A 25600-nucleotide genomic window follows, 5' to 3' on the forward strand; every position below is an offset into this window, starting at 1 on the left:
TGATTGTCCATTGTATTCTCAATTTAAGAAAAAGAAGAATGTTTGATATCATGAATATTAGACTGTTTCAAAGTATTGGTGGTATTTTCAAGTATATGAACCCAAAGCCAAGCATCGTGTCGGAGGATACTGGAGGGTGATTAGTGCGTGACGTGATCCTGGCAGAGTACCAGCAGGTATCACTTACACCCTGATGTCGATAACACAACACTGCTATTAGTTGATTCTGCCACCCTGGTACTCGTCCAACTAAAATATTTGCTTCCACAAACCACTTTTTATAAGTAAAATACATAGTTTTGGCTGAAAGTCCGGTCCATTGAGTAAAGCTAATTTTACAGAGCTACTCAGCCTGAAGATCGACGTTTGAAAATCAACATCTAAGTCATTCTCTCTTCATTCGATCACAGATCTGCCTTTATGGTCAACTCAATTTAAATGTATTGAATTCCCAGTGTTATGTGTGTTGTTCAAAACACCTATAAGTAATTAAATTAATTTTACATTCGATACATATTTCTTCAAACTCCGGTGCTGTATATGCAGAAATTACGCTTGTCTTTCATTATGTGTTCGTTCCAGTGGATCGAAAAAAGGCCGCATTCGTTCCTGATATATTACAGCCATCCACAACGATTCAATTTGTAGAGATCGACGGAAGCAAAAAGTTTTTAGACTATTCCGAGCTCCGTGTTTGTTGACGTCCACTAAACAAATCCAATATAAAACACAATAGATGACGTCTGTGTATATACCGACCGCCCCATCAGCATTTGCCGGACAGGCACAATAACCCGTTGACCTGTGCAGCACAACACGGTGACTGTCTCATCAACTCCTGTCGGCCCGACTTCTGTAATTAACTTAGTCATTAATTAATTTCTGCCTATCGCAATTTTACGCCTGATAGACAACTCATTAACCGCCATTTGTTGTCGCTACAAATGTATCTCGCAGTTGATTGTAGTCGCGCTTTCGGTTTCAATCGCCTCTCACATCTGGTATTGCGCTGATTTGATTTACTCCTGATACAATTGTTTGGTGGTTCGAGAATTATTTAAACTAAATTTAGGTTTTGATTACTCTTTGTTCAAAATGATGCATTGATTGGGAGTTAGATTGCGTACTGGTATTATAACGGTGTAGATGTTTTCCATGCATGGTGTATATTATATTCGTACATTTTTCTTAAACGGTTGTAAAACTTGTCCTTGATTTTTAATTTTCTTGCTGGGAAAACAGTAAAGTTGTACAATTGGAGGATCCGGGGACTAGAAGATAGGAGACGGTGGGAGATGAGTGCCCGTTTGTGAGATAGGGTTTATTATAGCCCAAAGTATCACTACTTTTATTACCCTCTATCTTCTACGTGTTCTTTTTAACTCGTGTTCTTGATTCTGCTTCATGACATATCGAAACGTATCACTAACTCATGAGGTTGACGTTTTCTTTTAAACCCCCATAATAAATTAAGTAATGTCTTCATTAGCAAGAAAGAATGTTAAAATAGACCAAGTTTTGGAAACAAATGTGTGGTGCGTTTCATAGCCTGAGCAGTACGAGTCTAACACTATAGCGTTTAACGTAGGTTTGAATGTATTATGTTTTCAATATCATGATAAATATGGTATGTTATGATGCATGATCTAACACAAAACGTTACATACAAGAGAAGTCAAGCCTGAACTTCAATGTTTATCATTACTCTAATGAACTTTTATTATTAAATAACATAATCACTGTTGCATTATTGGTTTTTAGAACAAATAATTAATACATAAATATAATTATGGCTACTAAGAGATATATCGTTGTATATAGTTGCAGATTTATGTTACATGTTTACTTTAAATGCATAAATTACTCACTTTACTGCATTTTGTTTTTAAATGGATTAACTTTTCATTACCAAGTTTTGTTGTCTACACAATAATACACCGGGGAAGCTTGAAATTAGCTGAATGTGAATTATTCACATCCTTAAAATAGAACTTTTTTTAGAACTTGACTTCTTTATATAAGAAAGTAAATTGGTGTTTGATGTAAAATAATTAGTATGAAAACAATTGAACATGAGCAATCAACCTTTGAGCAAATGATTTACTATTACGAAGACTTTACTAAAGATTTAAGTATCATCATTTCAAATAAATTTCAACATCATAAAAAAGCTGTGAGAGGATGTAAAAGGTGTATCGAAATTAACAATATGGAATTGAACAAAAAATTAACTCTGATGTGGAACGAGAACTGTTAGTAAGAAGACTAATTATTATTCTTTGTTTGAAGGTTATTTTTGACGATGGAAGGATTGTGAAGGAAACAGGATTTTTCCGGACATTTGCCATCGTTAAGTGAAACAAGAAAACAGTAACACTACGTTTCGAGATCTGCAATCTGATCTCTTCTTCAGGTAAAGAACTAACCTAATACATAATTACAAACTAGGTTAAAAATAAACAAATCTTACTAAAGCGTTGTGGCACGCCTGAGTCAGGAATCACAACCTACATGTTGTATGTCAACTTCACTAACACTAAAGACATGCACTTAATAAAAAAAACTATACAAAACACCAACCATTAAACTAAACTACGGAAGTTTTTTATTAAGTGCATGTCTTTAGTGTTAGTGAAGTTGACATACAACATGTAGGTTGTGATTCCTGACTCAGGCGTGCCACAACGCTTTAGTAAGATTTGTTTATTTTAACCTAGTTTGTAATTATGTATTAGGTTAGTTCTTTACCTGAAGAAGAGATCAGATTGCAGATCTCGAAACGTAGTGTTACTGTTTTCTTGTTTCACTTAACGATGGCAAATGTCCGGAAAAATCCTGTTTCCTTCACTAATTATTAATATTTGACATATTATCAACCACAAGTGTTTTACACCTATATCTATAGATGGATTGCATATGTAGGATCATATTATTATTAAACGATTAAAGAGAAATCTACAATATTCTACAATAGCAAGAATTGACCGACGTAGCCTACGCTAAGCATCGGCATCGCCACTGAAGAAAGAGAAGTGAACCTATTGCAAAGCCCTGAGGGACACCTAATAGCTGGCTCGGCTCTGATGTAATAGAAGTAAACTACACCGAACACACCCTGTTGACCTTTGCTCTGCTCGTATAGCTCTGCGATTAACGTATTGTTATAATTGTCACAACAACGTGCGATTTATCAGAATGAAGTAGAATTAACTGCATGCACATATCTTACTAGATTAATTATTTGCCTTAATTATTACATTTATGAAACATCCATTCAGCATAAATAATGGTACATAATGTTAATGGTTTTATTAAACATTATAGTTTGACTAGTGTGTAATTTTACGAGATCAATGAGTAGATTTGTAATGTTTAAAAACATAACGGACACTTTCGGGTCCGCTACTTATGAAGTGCTTTTATAAAGTCCCTGGTTAAATATTAAGTCTGACTAATCTTGGATGAGTGATTATTTACAGCTGTTTAATTAAAGTGGCTTATAGTTAGGCTTTACAAGATAAGATTAGGAGCCTTTAAAGATTAATACGATTACACGCAATAAGGCTCTCAAGACAAAGTTATACTTGGCATTCGTTTCTTTTAATAACAGGTGTGAAAGTAAACATGTTGTCCGGTTACAGTCTTACACACCCACGTTCAGTCATCTGTACAGGATATAACTCTTTCAGTCCAGTTATCGAGCCCTGGAACTGTAAAAGTGAACTACGTAGTTCTAAACTAACTATATTTCTCATTTAATACCAGTGTACATGACATTCGGTTATATAATGATTAAATTAAAACAATTTGCCATGATTAAAGCCATAAAATGAAAAGATTAATGACTAAATAATAAATTTAATGTTATTTTAAATATGAACACATTGAATATTCCTCATTATTCCATCCTGACATTATTTATACATTATATATTTAAATTAGTTTAGAAAAATATGATTTTGTATGTGATTTCAGGCTCATTAGGATGCCTTATTTTATTTTATAGATATATTATTGATACAGAATGTAGGTGTTGTAAGTTTCTAAATTTAACCTTTGTTAGATGGGTAAGGATTTTGTATTATACATTTTTAATTTAGCCTAAAAATGTTATCCATTTGATTTAACAAAGAGTATTTTGTCACTGTTACCTATAGGCTTGTGTGGAACAAATAAAATAACACAGAATAGTCTCAGTTTCGGGAACCACGTATCCACTTACTGTATCCCTTATTACTTCCATATCCATCAGTCCTGTCTTCGTCATTACTTCCCTAGCTTGTAAAACAACAAATTGAAGAGCAACTGTTATTTGAAAGAAAATTGGAATTTCATCTACTATATTACTTTAATACTAAATTTAACTTCTTTTTGTTTTGTTTACAGGTGGATTCTTGCTTCAATTACAATTGACCGTAAGTAACCATAAATATTTATCTCTAGAACATTAAAGAACCTAATGTTCCATTAATGAAAATCGTAGTGTATTCTGTATTCCCTTGTACTTTTAGCGCAGCATTTGCATTGGTTTGATCTGTTCGCCCGTAGAGAATATTTTATGTCAAAGGAACCGAAGTACCGTTCCGAAAAAAAGCTTTAAACCCTCGATGTAATCTATATCGGCTCTTTGTTTTGATTACACTTTGGTCCTCAAAGAACTCTTTGTGCCTTATGTGTTATTTAAGTTTTGTTTTCATACATCGTGATTTTATTGTGTTTGTTTCACAAATACAACTTTTTAACGATACAGAAATCACGTCAATTATTTGTTGTATGAGTTCTCGTAGTTTTAATTATAATAATTTTTGATAATAAATTATAATTTTAGTTTTGGCTTTTCTAGTCCGCGATTTTTGAAAGAGACAGTAAGAAAGTCAAAGTTATCACTATAAGCAATGAGGAACATATTTGAAAGCATCACTATACGGCTATTTACCATGGGTTCTTAAAAGAATGCTCAGGAAAAAGAAAAGAAACGTGCTAAGTAATAAATTTTGAGTAATGTAGAAGGAAATTATGCAATTATTATTATTTAACATTATCAGTTACCCGAGGGTTCGCACGCAATTTAATTTTTCTTTTTTAAAGAGGACGCCATGAGCATATTCTTTTTAAATCGCAATCCAAGCAATCCTGATATAAGTGATAATCACTGAAACATATTCCAATATCTTGATTCATTTTAGGTTTAAAATTTAAAGACGAGATGCTGAAGTTGGAAAATGAAACTGCTTTTTATAAGTATTGCTTACGATTCTCGAATTTTCCTCCAATATTTCATGATATTCTATTAAGCTCCAACGACTCCACTAACAATAGGCCTTTATGTTAACCAGAATGGCCATTTGAAATTTCCTTGCAATTTGTCCATTAGTTTTTACGTGATTGAGTAACACACAGACACCATTAGAGTACTACATAATATTGTAGATATACAACAGAGATTAAGGAATATTAGGTAATATTTGGGAGGAAAGTTTTCAGATTATTTGGTTTACGCTGGACGTCAAAAGGAAACAGTCTTGACTTTTTGAATATATATATATATATATATATATATATATATATATATATATATATATATATATATATATATATATATATATATACATACATATATATATATACATAATGATGTTATATATAATTTTTTTTTAGACAATTATTTCATCATACATTTCAGTTGAATGTCGTGTTACAAAATTATTTAAGCATTGGGCCGGAACCTTTTATCACATTACTTCTTTAAGACTCTATGATTATTAATTGTCAGAATGTGAAAACAATGTGCCTGAATTGGGTTTCAAGCTCGGGAACTAGGTAAAAAGATGAAACATAACCATTCAGTTACCATGAATGATCCATACAATTATCAAATGCACAAATTTAAAGCAAATAATTCTCTTAATTACAATATTTCATTACAGGGAGGAAACACCTGGAGACCAGTATAATACAAACTATTTTGCTTAGTTGTTTAGGTATAAAGTGATGTATTACTTTGGAACCAGGTCGAGATTGAAGTTTGACCACAATAGGCGAGCTTAGAGTGACAATTATTTCGAAGTTTGTATAGTTATAAAACAACACCTTTTGAATAAAGAGTAGAAAATATCTTAATGTCTGAAATTATACCATTAACCAAATACCTTTTCAGACACTTGTAACTGATTAAAAATAAACATAATTTGTATATAATAAGAGAGAATTTGGCTTCGGTAGTTCTACTAAGTTCCAGAGTTCCAAAAATGGTGGTCGCACCAAAACATTATTCGATACTTTTTCAATTTTCGGCCTCTAACATGCCTCTGTCATTAAACATACCGGAAATTCTACTGTAATCGTAGTAAAGAAACATACTATTGTAGCAATGAAATAATTTTATTAATGAAGAATACAACTGTAGCGAGTATACTCTTCCGATCTCACGTTAATTTGGTTATTAAACAAGTGTGACAGAAATAGCGAAACAAAAACATTGATATACAAGTGAGAGCTCTGTTTGCGCTGCGCTGTCTGTAATGGTTACCACACTTGCCCTTGCAACTGAGAGATCCGGGTTTGAGTTCCGGTAGAGAGTCTCGTTCATGTACCTTTCTTAATATTGTATATAATCTACGTATATTACATAACGTATTCAACATTTAAGTGAAAATTTGGAAAATTCCTACATTTCATATTGAGAAAATCTAAACAGATATTTCATCTATTTAAAAATACAAATTCTATCAAATTTTAGGTATAAATCGTATTAAAAGCTGTTACAATAAGAGAGGATTTTAAGTGACGTAGGTTCCTAGGTTAATACTGTTATTTTCTATCATTTATCTTTTTTTCCTACGTTTTTATTCTAAATGTTTCTAAACTCATTACTCTACAGGAAAATAAGCAAAGAATATGTACATTATTTAAATCTGCGTAAACTAATGTAGTGATGATTGACCTATAATCATTCATAGTCAGGTTTTACACCTTTGAAGGAGAGGAAGAGAGAGTGAAAGAGAGAGAGAGAGAGTGAGAGAGAGAGAGAGAGAGAGAGAGAGAAAACGTGCGCCCCCCTCCCTAAATCACTTACCAAAGTTACGGAACATAATTCTGTAACACCCCGTATAACTCAGTAAACAATGCAGTGTCAGCTACTCTGTAGTTTATTTGTGTACTCAGAGAACCCGCTGTCTTGTCTGCTCCACCGCTTGCCAACAGTTTAAGATCGCTCAGTGTAAATATTTTGACCTAGTTGGCGCAAATGGGAGCATCATTGGATCGTATTGAGTCACTGCCGGTTCGATTCCACACCTACATACTTGGGGAGGGGGGAGATCAGCATCGCTGAGCACGGGGTTTTAACCTTTCTTAAACTCGACCTTTCTTCTGTAAGTATTGGTCTTGCTGGTTTTAAATAATATTAGTAAAAACGTGCTAAACAATAAAGGGCTGTTTTGTAGAAAACAACACCCATTTTCCTTCTGGCGGTCAGGGATCATTCTGGAAAGTCCATAACCTGAATTTGTTGCCTTCATCTTATTGAGTAATAATACATTTTATGCTCAGGATTTCTTCAAACATGCTTGATATAGACGTTTCGACAACCATATAAGGTGCTGCAGACAATGTTAATTTATTAGTATGTGACAAGGATTCTTATCACATTGTTTTAGTTTTCTAGTGCGATTCTTCTTCATCAGTGGATTCACTTTTCTTCCATTGTTGCAGAATATATCTACGAGAAATGCTAAGTCCTCTGCTGAGCCTTCTGTATTAGATTATTCAAATTTACGGAGTTATATTCGTTTAAATTTTATCTCTAAGAGTTTTCTTCAGTTCCAGCCATTCTTCTTCTTTTTCATACAGTATCACCTGTTAAACAATGAATTCTGTGTAATATTACAATTCAATACATCTCAGTTTCATGTATTTATGCATTCAACTCAATAACCTAATTACAATTATGTAGATACGCCTCAAATGAAATGATATAGGAAACAAACCCAGCTCACTGTAATCCTGGCCATAATACTGATTCGCCCCGCACTGGGCCGATATTGCACGCTCTACTGAAAGCTACAGCGCAATACTGTGATTCTAATGGTCACTTTCTATACCATCCTCATACCTTTAGTCTGGGTTCGGATTATTGCCCTCCACAATCTCTTCACATACCAGGCTACACACTTCCTATAACACCCTCATCCTTATTTAATACTTTCCAATTCTTCTTAATTTATTTGTTCATTGTGAATTGTTTTATTTAGATTACACATACCAGTGGTAATACTATAGTTACTTGGATTTGTATATAGAAGACGTACTTGAACCTCAGCCGTAACAATTGAAGGTCAGGTTTAACAGTTTGTTAATAAAACCAGCCTAATATTTGAGTGCCTCGGAATCCATATGAAATATAAGTATCCTACGGCACGTGTATCCTGCAATATATGCAATGGTGTTTATAAGTCTACATCGTGAATACACACTCATTCCCTATATTTTTTTATCCATTATCCTTTCTAGTACAAATAAACATTTTTAGACTGGATTCTTTTATACGAATTACTTTATCAATCAATCAAAGATTTTTTAGACCTAAGCCACTTAAGTATTAGTCTCACTGAAATTTTAATTTAAAACTCAGACTCTTACGTTGGCACATGCCGATGAGAAAATCGATACACGTCATTCTCTACTTTGTAAGTTAACGCAAAGTACCCTCGCGTTAAGATAAAAACTTGAGCATGGTCCATCTTATCTGTTTCATTTTAAATAAAATCTTAATCTTTAATGTAATTTTAAATATTTTGTATTACTTTAATTGAGACTTTAATGTTTTCTGTTAAACGTCCCATACATTGTTTAGGGTATTACTCTTTTACACGATGTAAAAAGTTATTTAAACGACTTTATCCCAAATTGTTTATTTTATTTTATAGTTATTTTTGTTTTGTTTAATGTTTGTCCAAATTATCATTCAGTGTATGTATATAATTTTCGTGCAAAGCTTTATTCCACAGAGACAGTCTTAAATGTAAAGTACAAATCGTGCGTAGAGAGAACACTATCAGAATAGTGTAACGTACTTAATTGGGTCTTGAGGAGTTTGTTCAACTTTTTGGACCCAAAACGCGGAAATGTATACCAATGTATTGTATTAGTAACTAATACCGATCCATCGGTTGATTCGTCCTCGATGCCACAAGAGTTCGCTGTTAAATTTGTGTCGCTACGGATAGAATTACGTGCATTATGTTACGAAGTAATTATTTTAGGGTTTAAGACCATTTGCTTTTTACAGATTCGAGGGCCCATAATTTGGAATTCAATAGCTGTATACCGATAGCGGAAAGTTTTATTTATCAGTCTCATACTTAGACATCAATCTTGAAAATAATATAAATCTTCCCCCTTATAATGGAATATGTATTAAGATAGATATGGCAAATGTTGTATACCTACTTCAAATCAATTTGAACATGCTCTCTACGGAATTAGGATTAAAAACTCGCATCCTAAAACTGTTTAGAGAGTTCCTTCCCAGGAGCTAAAGTGGTGCATGCATCCTAAAACTTGTTGAAGAGTTGTTTCCCAGGAGCTACGGTGGTGCATGCATCCTAAAACTTGTTGAAGCGTTGTTTCCCAGGAGCTACGGTGGTGCATGCATCCTAAAACTTGTTGAAGGGTGGTCCCCAGGAGCTACGGTGGTGCATGCATCCTAAAACTTGTTGAAGAGTTGTTTCCCAGGAGTTACTGCAGTGCATGCATCCCGAGTGATGGTGTATGACCGCACGTGAGTTGTACTAGACGTTACTTGCGTGACCCTCACGTCTCCGCGACGCGACGGTACGTGACCAGGCGAGACAGGGTCATGATGCTCAGTGATTACTATTAGTCACGAGACTTGGAGACTGACAGCTCACGAGAGCTATTGATTTTTATCGTTAATTGTCGATACAGGGGAACAAATCCATTTTATCGTAGGTTAAAACTTGTGTTATCAAATTACTTTGTATAGGAGAACTGTTTTGAACGTAGCCTTCATTTGGTAATAAAAATTCAAAAATAAAGTTAAACTTTAGTTTGCACAAGTTTATGTAGAGATCAAATGATTGTTACCTATTTTTAATAGTCCTTTTTGGTCAGTCGGAAGAAGTTGCTAGATTTTTAAGACAATTGGTATATTATTAACTTAGTCTCATGGGATTTACATGTATTCAATATCTAGAAAACTGTTTTCCTCCGTTGTAGGTTTATAAATATCAGAGTTGTGATTTTTTTATAAAGTTTGAACCGTTGCCATAATGAAACGAAATAGTGCACCAAACTAAGCCTAGATAACAGCAATTTGTTTACTAAGATATAAACAAGATTATTATTTAAACAAAAGCCAACTGTACCTCCCTTAACAATATTGTCAAATATTTGAAACATAGTTCACTAGACTTCCTATAGCCAAGCTTTCATCTATAATTAGTGAAAGATTGTTGTATTATGGGGATAAAATCAACTGCGGTTCATTCTGATATGGCAACACTGGACTGCCATTATTGTTCATAATAAAAAAAATTACAAGTTTTAGATCTGATTATTAATGTAGTTGAGTAACATTCCCCACGATTCAGTTTATGGCGTTACTTCCACAACAAGTTCTGGACGGAAACATAAGTAGGAAGTCGGGTAATGTAAAATCCTACCCTAAAACTGCATATTTAAATATCAGAATAACGTTACACTGTGTGATAAACTCATATATTACCAATCTTTCAATTTGCAAATAGAGCAGTTTATATACCCAATAAAACGCTTCGGCAGTGGCAATTATTTTGTTGTAATATTACATACTAATGATTATGGCGTGATTTCGTGATAAAACGTTCTATTTCCCGTTCATTCCCTGAGTCATGCAACATTCGCCGTAAAGTAAATATTGCAGCATTACACCCCGCATTGCCTGGTGTCAACTAATGTTATTATATGAATGCTTCTGCTATGCTGTTAACGTCTCTTTGTTTCTATATGCAGTTGCTTTTCTTCAAATGAATGCAATGACGTTGATATACTAAAGTGTGTTTAGTAATTTCTGATAAAAACTAAACACGTCCGCTGGAATTGTTTTATTTTTAGATGTATGTAAAGTCGTGCACTAGTACTGTTTGCATTATTAATGTAAGTGTTATTTATGCACAACGTCTGCATTTGTATGGTCGACCTAAAGCTCTGGTAGTTCAGAATGGACTATGAATTATATGTGATCACTCATATTTTTGGTAAAAACTGCAACAAACCCCTTACAACATTTGAGTGTTTATTTTCCAAATACATACCAAATTTAATACAAATGTAAGGAGTCGTAAGTTATTAACAGATTATATTACAAATTTAATTAATAAATACACATATTAGACTGAGATATTTATAAGACCAACTATTTTCGATCCAAAGTCTTCCAAATTGGACACTTTCAAACCAAATTGTAAAAAGGAGTGAATAAAATTTCACATTAGACCGTTTTCACAGAAGCTAAGTTTAAAAGTCCCAAAAAAGTAAATATTACAATTTTAAAAGTGTTCCACTTACCTTTGTGTAATGTTCGTAATAAAGGAACAATGTTGATCAATGTTTGCACTTAAAACGTTGGTGCCAAGCAATTTGCACTGTTGAACGCCACCTAGAAATGAATTGATTGCTGTGCTAACAAACACATTGCGATTGATACAACAAGTGCGTCAAAGTGGGGTGTGTATCATCAACATTCGATACAGAATGTGAATCCGATACACACGGTGTGAAGTGATACCGACGCGACGTTGTGTGGTGTTAGGAAGAACTTTACCGTAATCAAGTGCACTCTCCTTCACCGCACTCGCTCGTTACTGAAGGAGCAGGAAGGGGTTATGTTGTGAGGAGTCGACAAAAGTTTACATCTGGTAGAGAGTAATACGATAAGGGCTGTAGACGGAGGTTATAGCGCCCTGAGCAGTCGCCAAGAATAGATAGTTTGGTAAAAGGTGAATAGCGTTCATTTTCCTTTGAAAATAAAAATTTAAATTTAACATGAATAAGTTAGTTCTCAAAACTGCGATAATCATTGACTCATCATTTCTTTAATGATTAAACGCAAATAATTTACAATTATTATACGCTTACAAATGTCAAAGGGAAAATTTTGCCCTTCTGAGATGAAATGTGTTCAAACATTCTTTATTAAAAGGGCTGCCCCAGGGGTCACATGGCTGCGTTTAACTAAATTTAAATAAAATCATAATATAATAGAGCGTAAAGAACAATGATATGAGCGAAATTAAAATTTGGTCGTTCCCTTAAATTTTTAATGTTTAATATTATACAATCCATATCGGCTATAGTTTTTGTGGGTATCCTACATGTACATAAGATTTAGTTTAGTCTAGTAATATTACTGTGTTGTTTTGTCTGTAATTGGATTACGTGCCCAAAGTTTAACATTGATGTAAGACTGTACAGAACACTGCTGATATAATGTCTTAGCTACAAACTACACTCTCTAGTCTTGTCAAGTCATCGTATGCACCTTGTGCAGCTTTAGCTTGTTGATATCGTGTTGCTGGCCCTTCAGAATTGAATATGCTATACCTCCTGTTCCTGAAACGTACAAATTCTAATACTTTGGTACAAATTAAGTAGTAATTGTTGTGAAAATCTCAACACGAAATTGCCGGGCCAACGACTTGCTCATGCAGAATTGAATGCTCTATAACTTTTGTTCCGCAAAATTACAAATCTAGTACATTGGTACAGTTTGCTTCAATTTAGATACTAATTACTATCAAAATTTAAACGCAAAATTCCACAGTTGTCAGCGACTTTCTGGAAGATTATGTCACGATACCCTAAGGGTAAAAAATAGTTAGAAAACAGATGACGAAGTTTGAATAAACTGCGATGAATCTATTTAAACTTCTTCATAACCTGCATTTATTTCAAAAATTCTAACTTTGTATTCCACAAAAATATTTGTCCAAATCAGGTTATTTATGATTTAACTGCATAGTTAACTTTTCCTCATGTTGAGATATAAAATTGCTATGGTATAGACAAATCCATATACTTTTTTCATATTTTCTCACAGCAAAGTATCAATCTTTCAGAGTTCACGTCTCAGCCTACTCTATTTAAAGGTCATTTACTCTTCAGGGCCTCCAAGAAAGCTCAATCCTTGAACTCATATTTTACGGAACCCCGTCGTCTTGGGGTCCCCCCATTCACTCTAACACTAGCCTGGCTATACTTAAGACTACTACAAAGGCGAGCTCTGCAATTATTGAGTTGTCAGCCGTTATGGGCGGTACGGCTGGGTCATATGTAATTAAGTCTGACAGTCATTAAAACCCAATCACGGTTCTACAATCCGCTCATTATACTGACTGATACCATATTCGTTAATATATTATAGAATACGTTGAACCAACCGATATATACCTTGTTAGCATTCTATTTGTTAGTTCAATGGTTATACAAAATGTTGAAAAAATGTTTCAGTTTAGTAACAGTATTATAATATTTTCTAGTGTTAACTTAATAAATTACAAATGTTTATTAATTATATTCATCAGTAATTCAATACTACTGGACATACAAAACCCAACCCTAGACGTGCTTAATTTAGTAGCTAGAACAAGCCACCAGAGTTCGTTAATGCCGTTAAAAGCTACATTTAATAATAGACCTGGCCATATGAACGCGCTGTGAAAGGGTGATCCAGTACGACTTTGGTTTTTTCTCGTTTCTGTACTACGAAGCCTCCAGAACGAAAGACGTGACACCCACACGGAGCCGTGAGGCACGAATTGCGTAACAGTGTTATCCATTACAACCATTTTAGACCTTATTAGAGAACACGTAGAAAAACATTGGCAATTTGTACTGGAAACCCATAAACTAACCGTCTCAACTCCCGGACTGCATTATCTTTTAAACAGTCCATCAGTTGGAGAACGCAACAGATGTTGGAACTTAAAAACACCTCGGTAAGTACAAATGCTGGTGTTCCCTCGGGTGTACTGATGCTGGTCTGATTACCACGCAAAGCGAAACTTCAGCCTGGGCGAGGGGGAGGGGGGGAGAGAGCGAGCTGTGAGGCCGTTACAGGAGGCCGTGCATTTTTCATCAAAGGAAACTTGCTTTATACTCTACTTCAAACTGAATTATCTCATCTTTCACGTTATTTTTTCTGTAAAATTCAACGTGAATATTATGTTTTAAATGTTTTATCAATATAATGAATCGTACCCAATGAATGGTATGTAAAGATTCCCTTCTTAACTACTACAGAATAAAAGGTTTATAGGATATCGAATATTTGCTATCATTAAGTTATGAAAAACCTAAACGTTTCGAGATATGGTATTTATCCTCTTCTTCAAGTGCCAAAACCTTACTAGCGTAGGTGAAAAGTAACAAACTAACAAGCTTAAAGGTGGTAGTCACGCATTGTACATTAAAAATGAAAGGATAATTTGAAACCCAGCATCTAGGCCAAGAGAGCAAATACAATACCACTACACTTGTGCAAGTTCGCTGATGAATCCCATTATAATATAAACTCCATGGAAAGTAAGGACTGACCAATAGTTTGTAATTGTCTTTCGTACTTGGTCTCAAGGACATACTAAATTTTTCCGTAAAAATTTTCTGTTGTCAAATCGGATTTCGTTGTGTCCTCCGCCATATTTACTTTGTTTGTTCAATTTCTTACATTCTTAACCAAGTCTTACATTTTGAAAACTGAATAAAAGGTAGAAACCAGTTATCAAAACGTGGTGTTGTGATTGCATTTTTTCTGTGTCTTACTGCATGTAAAGTGTTAACTATTATCGGTAGGTCGATACGTATACTCTCTGAAGTTTTGTCAATTCGTGTTATAACTTAAGCGGTAAAGTTATTGAAATTCTGATACGTAGTATGATATATTCTGTATATTAGAAATAACATTACGTAGTTTAAAACAGTGCGTTTGTTCGAAAGAAAACACTTTCAATAACATTCTAACAATGGGACTTTTTTCCTTTCTCAAATGTTCTATAAATCAGTCGAAGTAAAAACATTTCATAATGTTTGACCAATAATATTTTATTCTCTTTTTCTAATATTTAATAAATTTTTGAATGGATCTGTTGATGTGCCGCTCTATTAAACCATATAGTATATACGATATAAGATATACTATATGGTATGAGATATAGTATATATGATTGTGTATACGACAGAGCTACTATATCCCAGGTACCGCCATACTTCCGGGTGTTACGACACCGGGAGTGGACACGATTGGTCCCGCGTCTCGCCTGATAAATAAGATCATTCGCCGATTTGTGATACCATTAGATAACTACCGACTCGTAGCGCACTACTGACACGTGGGTTTACATCATACCAGTCACTTTGACGTTAATGGATTATATGGAAAGGGGAAAAAACGTTTCTTGTCGGAAGAGGAAATTGTTCAGCGGACAGACAAGTGACTGAACAAGGTCAAATATATCTATTGTTATTATTATTTATTCTTATAGACAGCTTTTCCTTTTGAACGGCAATATAATACGAACAAAAACAAATAATAAGAAGCTCAAAATCTATACTGAAGTACAGTAGTAGGCCTCAGGTATATAAACTATAAATGTATGTTTATCTTAACTCATCGTTGAAATGTATCCTGTACACGCTACAACTTCAGTGCCACTACGGTACATTCAAATAATATGAACATCCAACTTAGGAAAGTACATTTGATTTTGTGTTGAGTGAGAGTTCAAATAGGTGACTTTTTAAATATATTGTACCTAACTAAATTACTTATCAGTAAAAAAAGTGCAATACAAAACAATGTAATAGCTACTAATTACAAGTGCAATATGTATATATATATATATATATATATACAGACGGTTATGAGAATACATATATATATATATATATATATATATATGAGAATACACATATATATATATATATATATATATATATATATATATATATATATATATATATATATATATATATATATATATATATATATATATATATATATTCTCATAACCGTCTTTTAATGAGATGCACCTTTATGATATTTTTTATATCATCAGCCAAGATTGTTGCACCAAATGTCTGTGTTCGATTTGCACTTTCTTCTTAATTTTGTTAGACCTTTTTCGTTTACACTTGAGTATATTTGCTCCATACGATGACGTCAGATCTCGATCTAGATTGCATGGAGGACGTCTAGTTCAGCACAACTTCAATAATAATAGAGTTTTTTTGCAGTCATTGGGACCTAATCATTTCAAATTTTTCGATGGATACTAAAGAATTCTGTAAATATATAAAAAAGGTAATAGGTTTAATTTCCTACAATACATTTTTCCTGTTGTTACTTACCATTAAGAATACGTTTTATATTAAATAGCAGCACAAAAGCTGTTGCTTGTCTGCTTAATAAATTATGTTACAGGAATTGATTTCAATAGACACGAAATTCCCTCTTGATTCTAGAAATGCAGTGTTATAAATCCACGCACAGATCAAGGTTCAGTACTTCTGTGTGGAGTGCTGGAACTCCAGTTCTGAAACAAAGCTTCAGTCGCAATAAAAGTCTTGTTTGTCCAAACAATCGTTCAAGGGTAGTTTTCAACTTTGCAATGACCAGTCTCAGAGAGTAGACCCTTCCATATATCACTAGAATAGTTCTCTATCTCTATTTTATTTGGTGCCGATCTATCCTTTCAACATACTGCATTGTAAATCTTTGTATGCGACAGCGTTGCTTTGGCACATCTGTTTTAATTCTACAAAATATCGATATGATACATCTGAAGACTTTATGTTACATTTTACAAATTACACTATATTTCATAGGGTTTGTAAAAAGGCCAGAAAATGTGAAAATACTTTGCTTTAGTCATGAACTTTAGCCGTGGATAATTGCCATTTTGATTATTTGTGCTCTTTATTTGTTATTAAATATCTTATTTTATTTATTTCAAATGGTGAATCAATTCCATATTGAACCGTTTCAATTTTTTGAAATCCGTTATCCCCTTCCCGGAAATATCTACCCTATGCGCTTGCTGATTCCTGAGCATTTGCCTTACCTTATGACGTGCCAATCAGATGAAACTATGGTCTTGTGATATCTTGAGCTTCTTTCAAAAAAACTTTCTTTATAAGGAGTTCCCTATTGTTTGAATTGTATCCAGAGATCTATGTCTATCAATAAAAAGCACCACCAAAAGAGTATATTCCTCGATTGATTACTACGTTATTGGCAATTCAAAACTAGTCTAATGCATCTCTTTAAATAAAAATCTGTTAACATAAGAAATCCGTGAAAGGCGGTATTTTATACATTTTGGTTTTGACGCATTAAATATACATTTTTGTAACTCGTTCAAATTTGTTGGATTGACGAAAAAACAAGACTGATACATTACTTTGAGTTAAAATTTATTTAAAATCACAATTGCTATGAAAACTGTATGAAGTGACAAATCTTGAAAGCTCTGAGACAAAAACTCGCACTGTGTAAATTTTGTAATTAAATTTTATTTGACCCATTTATAATTTTATTGTTTTTAAGCACGGGTATATACCTAAAAAATTTACTTATCCATGACCAGCTTTATTTAACTCTTGTAAAAGACTATTTTTTTTATTTTACAGGAAATTAAACCCGGTTATAGGCGAAGTTCTTTAATTTCATTCGTACTGCTTGATACTTTTTGTCTTAGTCCTTTCATTTTGTGCTCTTTGTCTTCATCTGTGCACGTCCCGGATGCCTGCTATTCTCCATTCGTATCATCTCATCTTGCATTAACTGGTACCTTACTACAATACTCCACCACTTCACTCCACTTTTGCTGAGATAACGGTTACTGACTGATCTCAGAACAACGCGTAGGTTCACTTGATTAAACCCTGAAATGAACTTGACTGCCGTAACAACCATGTACGTGGGGAGACAGTAATGACAGTTATCTCCGCCACTGTGTAGGTTTGATGGGAAGTTTCGACAGTGGAGCCAACTCTAACAGCGCATAACAGCCCAGGTGTAACAACCTCAAGCCTGTAATTAATTGCAGAAGTTGTCACTAGTTGAAGGCGCTATGGCTTGCGGTGGTTCGTTGATAATTATATCTGGTTCGTCATTAAAATATGACTTAGAATTGTTATCACGACCATTACATTATCAGCTGCTGCCACTATAACTGGTTACATGATGATAATGAGCTTTTGGGATTTATTGCCAAAACATCCTCATTCACTTAATTGCCTCCTACATATCGAACTTTAACTTGCTGTTTATCACATTTTAAATTGCTATCTAAAAGTTTTTCTTGGAATTGCTTCGATAATTAACGCTCATTATTAATGCAACCTGTTATTATTTTACAGCGTTTTGCCATGTTTATTTAGGTAATGATAAAACCACTGGTCAGAACAGAACTTATTATAAATCCTTACATTTTAACGTAAGTTATATTTCGACAACGTCTTACCCTCCTAACATATGCAGAGAAGGGTGCCTATATAATAGGTGTCGGTTCAATACGGATAAATGTAACGGTTCAATTAGTAGTTAATTTTGTCACTTGAACATGTTACCAAAACTTGGTTTTAATCATGTCACTAATCGTTTCCACAATGCGTACGATTGCCGATGAGTAGTCGGTAGAAAGCAATGTCCGTTACCAATTTTATTGTACTTTCTTAATTATTTTGATTCTCAATTAAATTATTTCTTAACCCTCAATTGATTATTTTAATACATTTGAGCGATTCAATTTTGTACATAATTTGTATAATGGAAATGAGGGCAATAACTTATATGTACTATTGACTCTTTATATACTAATAGTTCGTATGTAAACATGAGAGAGTATATGTTTAACTAAAGTACAGCAAATTTAGGTTATATTCTCGATGATTTGATTACCTCTGAATTCTGACGTTTAACGCGCACAAAAATACACGTTAGTTGTCTAAATTTATTACTTTGAAAATATATCAATATAAAAGACTTCATGTAAAAGCATGCTTTCATGTCGTTCGCTCATGTAAATTCATAACTGACACGTGAATATTGTTACATTATAGTAAGTTAGAACTTTTATAAATTTTAATTTAGGTAGGATGTTCAAGTTTATCATTCACTGATCTGCCTCCCACTGCGTTTTTCAGGGCACTTGCCACGTGAATAGTGCTAGACGATAGCAAGATAAAACTTTCATAAATTTAACTCTAGGTAGGATGTTTAAGTTTATCATTCGCTGATCTACCGCCAACTGTCACGAAAATATTACTATATGACAGAAGGATAGAACTGTTATGACTTTAACTCTTCCTAGGATGTTCAAGTTTATCATTCGCTAATCTGCCACCGTCATGTTAACATTGATATATGAGGGAATGATAGAATTTTTATAACTTCAACTGTTTGCTATGATGTTCCTTGAAAATGTAACAAAGTAAAAACGAAATTACTAAACTAAATTTACGTTAGTATGTGTTTCTTAATTGCTTTTTAAAATTTCATTTTTAATTAATTATATGAATCAGTATTCTTAAGAACATAATAATTTGTTATATTGAACATAATCTGAATAAAAATGCGAACCGCCACCGCACTACCTTGAAAGTGGGACATAGGACTATGAGCTCAATTAAGCAGAATGCTTCCTTGGCTACCATATTGATTACTCAAAATATAATTTTATGAACACATTTTAACCATGTGATCATTCAGATTGAGAATAGGGATGATGATATGTTACATCAGTTTTTGCGCCTTATAAGTACTATGAGTCGCGATGCATTAAAACCTGCTAAAGCGAAATCGTATGTGAGATGTTTGCACATTCAAAACATTAAGTCAGTGTCCACCTATGAAAGTCACAGGTTTTTTGGTAAATCTGAAGTGCACTTATGTTTTATGTTTTTCAGGGCATTTATTATTAAATAAAAAAACATAACAATAGCTTTTAAGAGTTTACAAAACACTTTAACCCATAATATTTACTTGAAATATTACATCAATATTATTTGTCACTTTTAAAACTCATAAAACAGTTCTGTATAACAAGGGCCTAAACTTACCATACTAATATTGCAGATTTAATAATAATAAATATACCTAGATACGTCCCTTAAGTAAAATATAAGCCATCAGGTACAACTGCCATTATTTGGCCAAAGCTATTTTGTCAGCCTAAATCATAATTTTAATCTTGTTTATGATTTATCTTTTCACCTTTTACGTAGACTGCTCAATTACGGTTAGGAGAATACTTGAACAAGCCAATTACGACAGATTTCTAGCTGAACCAAAATACACGACAGCTAATGGCACTCAGTTTAGTGTCAATATTGCATCCCAAATAGCTCTCGTTTGACCGTTGGCTGACGGTCTGGACCCATTCCCTGGGAAGGACTGATGCCAAAACCATATTCAATCAGTATCGCTCCGTCGTTTGTCACTTAGTGAGAGTAATTGCCATTTTAACAGTACCTGGACCGAGTTCTACTGCAATAATTATTAGTTAAGTTTCACTATTCAAGTTATTGTAAGATTAGGAACAAAGTATAGTTAACCGTGTAATAAACTCAAACAAGGATTTCCACCCCACAAAGACATTTTAGGGATTATTTCGAAGTGTGTATTATTTCCATTAATGTGCCACTTATGTGATATATTTGTTGAAAGTTACAATAATTAATAGCCCAATGCTACAACAATACATGAGGGTTGTAAATAAATCGCAATTACGTGGATTCCGTATTTGTATTGGTAGGTTACTGAATTCAGTTTTTAATTCCACTTCATTCACGAGCATTTCTCTACCAATCCAAGGTGACTTGACCGTTTGTAATGCTCTGTGGCCTCCCTCAATATACCACACCTAAGTATGAATAACAAGATTACACCATTAGCTCTAGTCAATGTCTCCATCAAAATATTTTAACCCCTATTGAATGAAATTGCCATCTCAAGAGCTCACATATTTTAAAGAACACCGTATCTGAAGAAAGTTTAAAATAAGGAACGCTAAAGCTAACCAACCAGTATGGAAATAATTTCAAAAGAAAACGGCTATCTTCCCTAAGATGCTCTTTTGAAGTTCTTATTTAGTCAAATAGGATGTATAATAAAACTATTCCGTGCACTTGTTTGTTTTTACAAGTTTTGTTAGCTTAATGAGGGGTTTCAGTGACGTCACACGGCTATATTCAGCGAGCTGTGGTCAGCATTAGCAGCGGGTTCGGCTTTGTGGCAAACGACGGCCAGACCGCAGCAAAATCCTATCTGACGTCACGGTCGGCAGCTGCAGCTTTACCCTCATTACCCGATCAGTGCTGTACTGTCTCTACGGTTTAGTCCTGGAAGGGGCTAATGAGGGCTTTTTGTGCGCAGAGTGTTTGTTACTTGAGGAATCCCGAAGTCGGTTGACATTTTTACTTTGGATCTTATTCTCACTGGAAGGAATCCGATGTTACATGGTAAACCTCTGACTATGAACACCTGGTGGACATATTCTATATTTCATCATCCAAGATTTGGCCAACATTTTTCTAGTTCAAGAAATGTTTTTGGACATTCGAACGTGCACAGAAATTATAAAACCCAGAAGTACTTAACACTACTATTGGTTTTAGTTTCTAACCTCTGTGTAACGTATCATGTGTTATTGAATGAGCTTAGATGAGATTTTATATATATATATATATATATATATATATATATATATATATATATATATATATATATATATATATATATATAATTAGTGGTATAAAACACAGACTTACCTAACACTATCACTTGTTCTAGTTTCTAGCCTCAGTGTGACGTCTAGGTTTGGAATACGTGAATTTATAATATTAGGGATAATTTCTTAATCTGTTATCGAAGTACTGGTGTCATACATGAAAAACTTAAATCTGAAATACACCAAACCAAATAGGAACTTTGAGGAAACTAATTTTTTAATATTTATTAACTGTGATATTTACCCTACATTTATACAAATGTAATTGCGTTTGTTGTATCCTGGAGGTAACCTCAACTCGTTTAACCATTACTGTAATTAAAACTCATATTCGACATTTTAACAATGTAATTAGCTAAACAGTTTGCGACTGAATAATATTAAAGTCTAGTAAATATCTGTGTAATTATTCAATGTAAATTGATGACTAAAATTAATTCTTATATCTTTGAATCTTCTTGTATAGATGTTATAAAATTGTATTATGAAAGTGTTGTACCATCACACACATACCGAACTTCCAGATGGTAGGAAAATAAATTTACACAGTTTACTGGAGAGAAGAAACCGCAAAGTAATTTTTTATACCCTAGTGATTTTTTTTTTCATTAAAGTTAATTAAATTTGTGAATCTTATATTACTAAATTACTTGTAACTAAGCTGACCGAGCAACGTAATTTTGTGACACTTATTCAGACAGTAATACACTAAATAAGCCGTGTAAATTTCATTTTCAAGATTATCGCTGAACAAAAGTAAAAATTTAAAATTTGCTTAAAATACAACAGAAACTATCTTATATTCTAAAAGAATGGCTTCTTTTATTAAAAGGTACTTATTACTACTTCCTGTTTAAAGTAGTACGATCAGGTTTTGATTAGAACTGTGTTTTATTTCAAACACATCCCGTTAAGGTATTTTTTCTTCAGTAAGGAACATTTTTTATCGCTGAATGACATCTGAAGTAGTTTTTTTTCTTTTGTAAGTTTGTAAATAGGGTCAGCGTAAAACGGCTGAGGATAACAATATGAATAAAACCGTTATCTTTTAAATAATAATTTAAGTAAATAACGTGTTTTAAAATTATGATCACTTGATGTAGTTACATATTTTAATGAAATGTTACTTCAGGAGCTACATTTCATACGCTTGTATATGTTTATAGAAATGTGTATCTTATCTTAAGCCACTTCACCACCTTACAATCGTGAATCTGAATTTTAGATTGCCCAAATTATTACTTTGATGTCTACTATGATGTTCCCGCGGAATAAACAAAAAAATGTTTTGTAAAAAAACACTAAAATGACTAAATTTATTAGTCAAAGGACTCTGACTAATATATTCAAATAAATAACCCAACCGAAATTCTATGTCACCTCTAAAAACGTTTTGTTTATATATGTATTAATATTATGTTTAGATGTATAATACGAACATTCTCTCCCTGATGACAACATATTCAGTGCTTGGTGTATTGTACGTACTGTAAAGGATTACTGGAATAAATAGTAGTCACTGTAGTTGACACATTAAGATACATTATTATGAATGATACGCCGTTGAGGTATTTTAATATGCGTTACTACCATAAATCACATTAATTTATATACACAACAAATGTATCCATTGTACTCAAATGTTTCACTATTAAATGGAAAGTCTAAATCGAACTTATATCAGACTGACTGTTATTAGAGTGAAGGATATAGGATGTAATGTTCGTTTATTTTTGTATTAACTTGTGAGCTTAGTCGACACCAACTCTGTGTTGTGTCATATGTTGAACTTAAGACTAATTCTAATTAATTTGACCGTACGAGCTAGATCATTAACTAGAACCATACCAAAATTGCTAGTCTTAATTACAATGAAATAGGCATTCATTCAAGATATCTTTGTGTATACTGTTGGAGATTTACGTAGGTACGTTATTATTAGGATAACATCCCAAACGTAGTGTTTTAATGTGTTATCAGTTTCACTTATAAGGGTTGCTGAATTTCGATTCCTCTAGTATAACCGGTATCTTCAAAGTTCAGTCTATTACAATAGTTTGTAATGTTGTTGTTGTGTTTTAAAGTTGTATTGAATAAATGTCGTTAGCAATTGATATTCTGGTTTACTGATGTGTTTTGTGAGAAATGACGCTAAGGATATGTCGCTAAATTAAGTATAAACGTTTAAATAGTGAACGTTACTACTCGTCAGCTATACATCCAATAAATAACATATTACAAAATAAAGAAATAAGGTAAATATTCGCTCCCAATGATAAGTGCGACTTTCAATGTCTCCATCGTCACACTGCTTTTATGGACTTATGGCTTATTAATAACTAAAAAATGTTTCTTTTTAGTTATTACACACACTACACAAACAGTATAAGTGTTATTATTTTCAAAATAATGGCAGTCTGATTGGCCATTAGTTCGGTGTGGAGATAGTATTCAAATAAATCTGCCATAGTTTGTGTTAACGTGGGCAGTTGAGAAGCTAACGCAGTAGCGGAATGCTGGTCATATTTCAACAGCGCCCAACACCACAGCACAGTTGTGTCCGGCGTGTAGCCTATACAGTTTTACCTCACTCGACATTGTGTACATGGGTTTTACCGTGCGTGCCTCCTAGTTTCAGTCAGAAAATACAAATACAATATTTTTAAATTATTTTTAGGCAAAGTTAATTATTTAAGCGCTGGTTGATATAACTTTGTATGTGAAAAGATTCCTCAGAAGTTGTAAGCTAAATTTTAATCAGTACTGTTGAGAACATTCTAATTCAATTAATAACAATGTTTCTGTGATTCTTTGTTCCACTGTTTAGGAAAATTATTGATTAACTCCTTAACATATCTGACCCCACAATTAGTGGGGACATTAGTTAGAAAAGTAGTTGAATGTTTGTCGTCTGGAGAGATTTAATGATTAAATAAATTATATAAAAAGTCCCAACTAGCTGACTGACAGACTGATTCATCAACGCACAGAAAAAACCATTAAGATACATACATGCAATTTGGTACGTAGGTTTCTCTTGTGCCCTAGGAGCACACCAAGGAAGTATTTTTATTTCCAACTTAAGTGTTCCACCCCTCTGGTATCTAAGTTGAGAAAATGCCCATAAGATATGCATTGCAACAAACACATATTATTAACTGAAAGAGCGCGTTTTTCTTCTTCTTCTGAATTGTAATCAACTGTTCTTTAAACGCTATAATGTGACAAAACAACCATATGCTTAATTACTTAAGTGCCTTTTATAATTGTTTACCGTTTATAGCTTTAAAGCATACAGTAAGTTTAAAAGTGACAATAATTATGTCCATCTTTTCTGTAATCACTGTATAGCACATAGGTTATCCAGGAAATAAAATTGAAAGTTTAACGCATTTTGAATAAGACAAAATTATTATCTTGTTTTTGATACAGATTGACTGTTATGAAACATACCTTAGTTGTGTTTTGACAGAAATAGGCTTCTCAAACCTGCGATTTAAACATTTTCTTCATTTGGCAACAAAGCAAACTCAAGCTGCAGAAGTATATAATTCATTCAAACCAGAAGTGCTCATACACGCGCAAAGCTTAAAATAAAAAAGCCAAACGCAATTTCGATTAACATCTAAATATTTCTACTTCCGTTTTAAAAATTATGTACAGTCCTACCATTTATTACATCGTAAGTGGGTTAATTGAAAAGCTAAGGACTCCGACTTCAGGATTCTGCCACACTGGGTTAAAAATATAAAATACTTCCATTACTAAAATTTGAGGTATTTAATTTTAAAAATTGGATATTGAAAAGGATT

General features: G+C 33.3%; 1 protein-coding gene across 7 annotated transcripts in view; it reads left to right on the forward strand.

Moving 5' to 3' along the window:
• The window catches only part of LOC124372611 (RNA-binding protein Musashi homolog 2), a 225402-nt gene that overhangs the window by 80586 nt on the left and 119216 nt on the right, over window positions 1-25600 (forward strand). For all 7 annotated transcript variants that reach the window (XM_046831023.1, XM_046831033.1, XM_046831038.1 and 4 more), the window contains one exon: window positions 4387-4415. The gene's annotated coding sequence lies outside the window, so the exon portion shown is untranslated. The remainder of the gene's footprint in view (window positions 1-4386; window positions 4416-25600) is intronic.

The sequence above is a fragment of the Homalodisca vitripennis genome, chromosome 1 (genome assembly GCF_021130785.1).
Source record: "Homalodisca vitripennis isolate AUS2020 chromosome 1, UT_GWSS_2.1, whole genome shotgun sequence".
NCBI lineage: Eukaryota > Metazoa > Arthropoda > Insecta > Hemiptera > Cicadellidae > Homalodisca > Homalodisca vitripennis.